This window comes from Leopardus geoffroyi, chromosome D1 (assembly GCF_018350155.1).
Source record: "Leopardus geoffroyi isolate Oge1 chromosome D1, O.geoffroyi_Oge1_pat1.0, whole genome shotgun sequence".
Lineage (NCBI taxonomy): Eukaryota > Metazoa > Chordata > Mammalia > Carnivora > Felidae > Leopardus > Leopardus geoffroyi.
The window spans coordinates 96183140-96191398 of NC_059329.1; the positions used below are offsets into that span (position 1 = coordinate 96183140).

The 8259-nt window shown below is 43.3% G+C and overlaps 1 long non-coding RNA gene across 1 annotated transcript; it reads left to right on the forward strand.

Moving 5' to 3' along the window:
- Positions 1 to 4301: 4301 nt before the first annotated feature.
- LOC123601612 lies at positions 4302 to 5414 on the forward strand. The gene is made up of 2 exons (XR_006714194.1): positions 4302 to 4540; positions 4745 to 5414. It is a non-coding gene; the product is annotated as an uncharacterized LOC123601612 (long non-coding RNA).
- Positions 5415 to 8259: the final 2845 nt, after the last annotated feature.

The following is an 8259-nucleotide window of genomic DNA, read 5'->3' on the forward strand; positions in this document are numbered from 1 at the left end:
GGCCCATTAGTCCCCATGGTGTCTGGCATTCCATAGACTATTCACAACAAATACAACACAAGACTGACTTTGGATTCCTTTTCACATGGGACCCATTCATGTCCAGCTCCTGCCAACACTTTGGAGATCTTTCCATTAAGAGGTGAGAATCTAACATGGGGCTCAGAGCAGAAATCAGGATAAAAATCTTTCCAACTTAAATACCTCAAAGGCCTCAGAAAAGTTCAGTAATCTCTATGTTTCCTCATCTATAAGATGGGAATAATAATAGTACCCCCCTCCCAGAGTTATGATGAGTAAATCAATACATAAGAAGTGCTTAGGACATTGCATGGTATATAAAAAGTGCTCAGTTATATGCTTGCTGTTGTTATTAGCGTTTCCCCCATTCTTAAGGCATCTCTGTCCTTAATATGCCACCCTTTCAGGTCCCTCTTGGAAGACTGCTATGCATTTGAAGGGGATTTCAAGTAAAACATAAATGCTCTATAACTGCTTTGGCTCTGGAGGGCTCTAAGCAGGATGCACATGAAGCAGGTTGCAGATGGTCCTTGCTGAGGGCTTGTTGCATCCCTTTAGGGGCCTGGAACTTAACCAGACCATAAATCCCTAATCATAATGAGACCTTCATATGCATGCGTCTGAGATCCAATCAAAACATTAATAATTCTCCTGAGTTACCATACAGACCAAAGTTGTGTTTTGATTTGCAACTGAACATATCCTTTTAAACTAATTAGAACCTATATTCACTAATACTGGCAGCCCACAGCAGCAAGTTATTCCATGAGTCAAAACATTTGGTGTCAGCCCTGAAGATGAGGGGATTAAAGGAAAGGACAAGACAGGACTGGGCCTGAGCCCTCTCTTCTTCCTGTGGCCAGTGGTTCTCAGGCTCTTCAAGACAGTAGCTCTTTCATTTTTTCTCCTCCTTGTCATCAGAAGCCTACCTTCTCACTGGACAGCATCCCTCTGATGACTTCAAGAGGAGGATGAGAAGTAGCAGCTAAGCTTATGGGGTAACTGAAGGCAGAGTCTTTGTCATCTATGATTAAGGAAAAGTACTTCCTGTGATATTAGCTCTACAGCATGTACTTTCGCTACCTAGTTCAAGCCCCCATGTCAAAGGAACCAACAATGAGCCTTAACCAGAATTGGGTAAACAGAGCCCAGCAAAGTTACAGATCTAGATGGAGTCATGGTTTGAGAGCTGCTGATAAAATCCATATCCTATCCCTCTCCCGTAGATTATTCTTAATGGCAGTTCCCAAAGAGTCTTTTCTTTATAGACATGAGCCCTAAAGGATTCTATCCTTGGACTAGGTCCCCAGCTTTCAGTCATTTAGTTCATCCCAAATTATAAAAGTCCAATGCATTTGCTAAATATGAGTAATTAGCTCCTTTTTTTCCCTCTATGGTTAGATCCAGTGTCTAAGGGTTTATCTTAGAGAGGGAGAAGGAGGTGAACTGCATCACCCTGGTGGTAGTTTTTCCTCTTGAGATAGGTCACACTTGCCCTATAGTAATGAAATAATGGAATAAGAAGGAACACCAGGTATTTCCATCAGTCCTGTGACTTAAGGTGTGCCTAGGCTTCCCTTCCTGTGGAAACTTATAATGCTGAAGGGAACTCTACTAAAATCTGTTCTGGAAAACCCAGCTAGGGCTCAAAGAGGGGCTGCTCTGTATCTCAGTATACCAGCTACTACACTTAACAGCTGTTTGACTTAGGGCAGGTTATTTAGCCTCTCAGAGTCCCAGATTTTCAACTTAAAAATGGAAATTGTAATAGGAACCTTTTCACTTAGTTGCTGTAAGGATTGAATGGGATGGTACATACCTATTAGCACAGTACTTGAGATTACTAAATACTCAATAAATTACACTATCGAATTTTAACAAATTTGATACACTATCAAAATTAATGATAGTGATGCCAACAGGAGGGAGAGGAGCTCTCATATATTTTTAACCTTCGTGGATGGCAAGTGTTCACCTTATTCTGGGTTCCTCCTGAGCTATGTATCATCCTGTAAGTAGGTGAAGCACAGAGCCCCTTGGGTACCCTAAAAGAAATGAGGCCACTGCTAATCAAAATCAGGCTGTGAGCAAATGTTAATTGTAAGAAAGACTGGAAATATCTCCCACTATCTCTTGGGGCTCCTACTATTGCATTGATTAACTGTGAGCCAGAAAATAAGCGTGAGGAAAAGGTCTGTGCCCTGATGGCAGGCCACCTGGTTGACCTGAGCAATCTGAACAGAAAAGGAACTGTGGAAAAAGCTCCACTCAGATCCTCACTAAAATCCATCTTGCTACCCTTTGGCAGCCATTTTAGGTCTTTTATCCTAGACACATGCCGTGTCCATCATTTTGTTTCTCCTAACAGCAGGCAAGGACTCTCTCCTTCACTGTTCTGCTTAACAGTGGCCAGGCTCCATGACTGCCTTATAACAAGTTTGTAAAAAAGGTCCTTCAGTGACTATGAATCCAGATATTTGTCGGGAGAGGGTGACTGGAAAGCTAGAGCACATTCAAAATTTCAAGGGTCAAAGAAGGGTTAGCTTCAAAGCCTTAGTCCCATATCTCCTCAGATCATCCCCCATAGAGGAACTGTCCTTTCTATTACAAGTTGCAAATGGAGCCCAAGAGTTGAACCTTGCCATGGGACTCAACCTGTCTCTAAAGTTCAAGAACACCTGGGTTCTCTGAAAGCAGGATTGGATCTAGGTCTTTTTCTGAGTGATCTGGTTTTCTCTAAGTAAAAAGGTCTCTGGTAGAATAAAAGTTTGTGGCCTCTGAGCATAGATTTGTTTTACAGAGAAATGAAGCAAAAGTGGACTAGAGAAGAGCAGTTTTACCTGGGAGCTCCCTCTACTGGCTCTTTGGTAGAAATTCCTTAGCAGTCATTTTGCCCTGCCCTGTGGGTATCAATTTGAGGCATCTGAGCTTCTTGGTGCCTTGAACCAGGGAGAAAATAAGGTATCCTGAGGCACCAAGGAAGATGAAACTCCAGAGGTTGGCCTCTTCTGCCTCCTTAATAATTTCATCTAACATTTATTGGATGCCAACACAGTGCTAGGCATCCTACTTGTATGATTGCATTTAATACACAACTGCATGTGGCAGGATTTTACAAACAAGACAGCCATGACCTGGAACATTAACTAAGTTCCTGGCATCACCAAAGCCTAGCAGACTTCCTCAGTGACCCTCATTGTTTTAGGATTCTCGTGAGTGAGAACTCAAGAGAAGAAACAACCAAGGGATGATGTGAAATTGGATGTGGAACTTGTTCTCACCACCCAACATATGTAGGTTATACCTGGCTCTGGGATTGCTCCATAAACCTCCTGGGTTCTAGAGCATTTCAACCTTGCTTTGTCAAAAATTCAGCCCATGAGACAACTGATTACATGACAATGCTTGCCCAATCTGTGCTCTCACTGTGATGCTCAGACTGAAGAACGCAGAGTAACTACCACAGTGACTAAGAAGAATTTCCATTACAGAGGTGAGGCCTTTTTTAATTTGTGGAACATGTTCACACCTACGTTTTTAAAAATAAAATCTTGTGAGGTGGATAGGGCACATAGCAGTACACTCATTTTATAAGTTGGGAATGTAAGATATTGAGTGATGTGTTCCAGATTTTGGTTAGGAGCAAATAGCAAAGACCAGAATCTTCACTCACAGCTTAAATTCTGACTTTCTGGTTGGCATCGGTTGAAACTGAGGTCTCGATTGGGCTTTTTAACTGTAGCAAATAAAGACTGTGAAACCACCTCCTTGATCCTTAGATACAGACTCTGGCCTGAGTCATTCCTTTCCCTTTTTCAGGTTGGTTCATAATCGAGTACTCTTGATATTGAGTCATTTGGGAATTAGGAATTACACAGCCACTTATCTTTTCAAGGTTGATCTCTAACCAACCCACATTTCAAAGGTTATCTAGGTCCCTGAGAGAATCTGAAATATTATTTCAGCTCTCCTATACCATGCAAAGATGTAAACTTTTTCACTTAATGCAGAAGAATTTCAAAGCATTTCCATATGGGTTCTTTGTGGGGATTTGAGACATGGGTACATCACAGGATTCCCATTCCTCTTTGGGTTGGGTGCTAATCTCCAATTTCTCTGTTGTGTCTCTAAATCTCCATAATGGGACATCAGCCACACCAGGTGTCACCTAGTTCCTCCACCCCTCCTCAAGATTTCCTGTGAGCTGCCCCTTCTCCTATAGGCAGAGTGATGTCATAATGGGATCAGAATGGTATCTGCTGATAATAACGCAACAGATACAAGGCTTTCTGCAGCACCTTCTGAGCAATTGGGCTGTCACTGTCCTAAACGGAGTAGTTGGGTTAAAAGTATTTGTCCATGACATAACTTCCTGGCCCTCAGCTACCAGTGGAAGCAGGTCTCTCTGGTTCGACCTGTTAATACCACAAACTCTACTTTGCCAGAAATGTGACTTCTTGATGAATAAGTTGGTCCAGACCTGCCAATTTGAAGTGAACTCATATTTGGCAGTCTGCTGGTAAGGCTGAGGATCCCTTTATCTAACTGTAGCCTTGAACATCTGCCCTACCACCAACATTGTGTCCCTACCACCCTCAAGGAAGCCAAAATGATATCACTGAGGGAGGGACGGGAGAGTCTGGAACTGCATGCTCACAGAGAACTGTGAGTGATGGAATATAGGTTGCTGACACCATATCCCTTTCATTCTTGCTTGTTGTAGGAGCGCCAACGATCAAGAGGAGACCAGATGAGTTTTCAGAGCAGTCCTCAAACACCCAGGACACACCTCATCCTTTGCCTCATGCTTTCTGCAATGTTGCTGCTCACATTCATCTTCCTATTAACGCTTGCCATAACTACCCCTTCCTGATCACCATTCTTCCTCCATTCACTACCCACTCAGCTCTTTCTCCAAGGTGCCCGTCTTATGGGCAGTGGCTTTGTTCTCTGTTTGGCAAGTTCCCCTCTGAGTTATGTACAGATGGCTAACATTGGTTTCCCTCTTTCCTCATGCCCAACAGCCCCTGCCTCATGCCCAACAGCCCCTGCCTCATGCCCAACAGCCCAGCATTCAGTCCCTAGGTGAGGAAAACCACAGCACATCCTACCTCTTCCAAAATGAAGTTGCAAGACTCTGCCAGAGCAGTCACACTAATGAAGATACTCGAGGTATCTGAGTGTGATGTGATTAAAACTAGATGGAAAGACCAGAAATCCCTTAGTCCCAGTCAGATATAGTGAAAGCGCTTACTCATGACTGTTTGGACTGATTAAGAATGTGGAGGTAGGAAGAAGAGAAAGAGAAGGATCCTCAGAATTGGACTGCCCCTGAATACAGGATGGAATCATCCAGACTTTTTTTCCTCCAATTAAATTTGCATTTCATTCTACCACATTGTGATGGCTTCACTCTAGACATTTTCATTTGAAACCCAAGGCTTTTCTTCATGGGTTCTGAACCACAGGTTCCTGGATGGTGAGGTAAGTGACATTTACCAGCACTGTCTAGGGTGATTTGTAGTGATCTCAGAAGCCCAGTATTCGTGAGCCAGAGTCACCCTGTTAGGCTCTAAGGTTCATCTTCTATCAGTTCCTATTGACCCAAATGCCCTTCAGGGACCCCAGTCCAGCCATAGATGTTGGTCCAGCCTCACAATGTTAATCTCCGCCTCTACAAAATAAAACAGATCCCAGGTTTGACCATATCAGAATTTGTTGAGGTCATAGTGAATGCTCTCCTTCTCAAAAACAATCACTACAAAAAGTGTGGTTCTTGGAAAACCCACTATCCCTAGAAATTGTATTTTCTACCCACCCACCCTTACCCTGCCATTTTATTTCCACTTTTGAGTGGTAAGCTAGAACTAATGGAAATTTGTCACATGTGAGCTGAAAATCTCTCTTCTCATGGCAAGATCCAGACCCAATTTGTTATTTAACTCCTAGCCTTGTCAATAAGTACAAAAAACTGGCCAATCCAGCAGATATGTTAGTCCATTCTTCCTCTGTTCCACAGCCTATATTTATTGGGCTACCAATTAAAGAATGTGAGGCCCATTTTTTGCCGTTGGCCTATCAGATATAGTGATCCAAGCAGCTAGTTTCAAGGCATTTTTAATGGTGAAAAGATAAAAAGTTTAGCCAATTCAGACCCCCCACATGAACTCGTGATTGAGCTCTCCTTGCCCACTGAGTTCAGGTAGGGTAGACAACTGTCTACCAAGCATGAGATTAAGACCACACTTGGGCAGGCATCTTGAAGCACCCCTGAGATAGTTCTTTTCTCCCTGTGGTCCTTGTTTTTCAAGCTCTGATCCTTTTCTGTATAGCCTCTGCTAAACTAAAGCATGCTGGCATCCCAGGCCCCAACCCACCCTACCCCTTTAGCTTCAGCCCCCTATCATGTGCTTGCTCTGGCTTCCTTGTCTTTGCTTAGATCCTCACCATGAAACCCACTCTAGATATTCCTGAGTGACCCTCTAAGTCCCTGTTCTCCCAAATGTGCCTTTCATCTGACAAGGCATGGGGAAACCTATCATCTGGTTCTCCAAGATGTCAAGCAGAGTGGCATAGGGAGGGAGAAGGGCATTTAAAAGAGCTTGCTCCTTGATAGTGAAGGTATGCGAATAGCAGATACTGTCTTAATTGTTCTGAAGTTGAACACTGCAAATACTTGGAGGTAGTTGAGACTTGAATGCTGGTGGCAACAACAAGAAAAAAAGAGGGGGTGGAATTCTAGTCACTTTCTTCCAGCATGCAAGTGTTCCTTAAAAATATACCCTCAAACCTCCAAATATGTTGGCTTCTAAGAAGTGTTTCCCAAGACCGAATGTACCTCTTGATCAGGGTAAGTGTTGAAAACATGTATTTAACAGGGGAATGGGATCATGGAATAGCTTGTATTGTGTATGTTGTGGCTCATCCCCTCCATAGTGCTAATGCCTTAGTTTCTAAAGTTTTCAGAATCTGGAATATGATCAGGGATGCCAGTTTCTAAGTGGGTGAAAGAAGACTTGGATGACTAGCCAACCCAAATGGAGATTTGCTGCTGTTCCCACCTTAAGACAGATTTTTAGAAGACTTTTACAAGAGGTTTTCAACCCCTCCCTAGTGCCACCCAATGTAAACGTGGCTAGGGCTAGGCATAGCAGCCTGAATGGACATAAAGTTCGCTGTATCTCCACTCCACACTGGCTGGCTTTGGATAGTTCTCCTGAGTTCGGGATGAGGCTGAGCCAGCTGGTGCTTTCTTTTCGTTTTTTTTTTTTTTTTTTTAATGTTTTATTTATTTTTGAGACACAGAGAAAGCATGAGCAGGGGAGGGGCAGAGAGAGAGGGAGACACAGAATCTGAAGCAGGCTCCAGGCTCTGAGCTGTCAGCACAGAGCCTGACGTGGGGCTCGAACTCACAAACTGTGAGATCATGACCTGAGCCGAAGTCGGACACTTAACCAACTGAGCCACCCAGGCGCCCCTGGTGCTTTCCTTGGTAGAAGATGGAGGGGGGTTCTTCTCGCAAGCAGATGGCCTGTTAGGAGGGTGGTTCTACTGGCAAGGGGGCTCCTTAGAAGGAATAAATCCGTTTCATTATTCAGGCCACTGCTGAGAAAGTTCCAGATGTCTGCAATTCTACATGATGGTCCCTAAAACTGGAATATAAAAGACCAGATATTTGAATAGAGGCAACATGATGGAGTGGTATAGGCATGAGGCTTGAAGCTACACAGATATGAATTTGATTGGATCCCAAATTTTACCAACTTCAAACTTTAAGACTTTTGGACAAGTCACTTAAGCTATCTGGTATCCATTTCCTTAGCCTTAAAATAGGAAACATAATAACTAATATTCCTGGAGTGATTTCTGCACAAATAATCCAATGGGGTAGGGAGCATTGTTATTATGACACCCATAAAATTGCGTTAAGTATTATGTGAGATTGTTTATGTAAAAGTGCCCAGCACAGTGTCTGTCACATGGTAGGTGTTGAAAAACTATTGGTTTCTTTCCCATCCTTTATTTAAGCCAAAATAGTTCTGCTCCCTAAAGGAGATGGCTTTAGGCAAAGAGGAATCTTTCTCCTGGACTCCCTGATACACTCCCTTTTGGTTGACTTCCTGGGAGCTGCATTTTTTATTCCCTTCTCCAAACCTAGTACTTTACCTACTGGCATTTTTCTTGGTGCTTGGAGAGGAGACAGGAGACACAGGCGGACATCCTGGGTTTCACTGACCC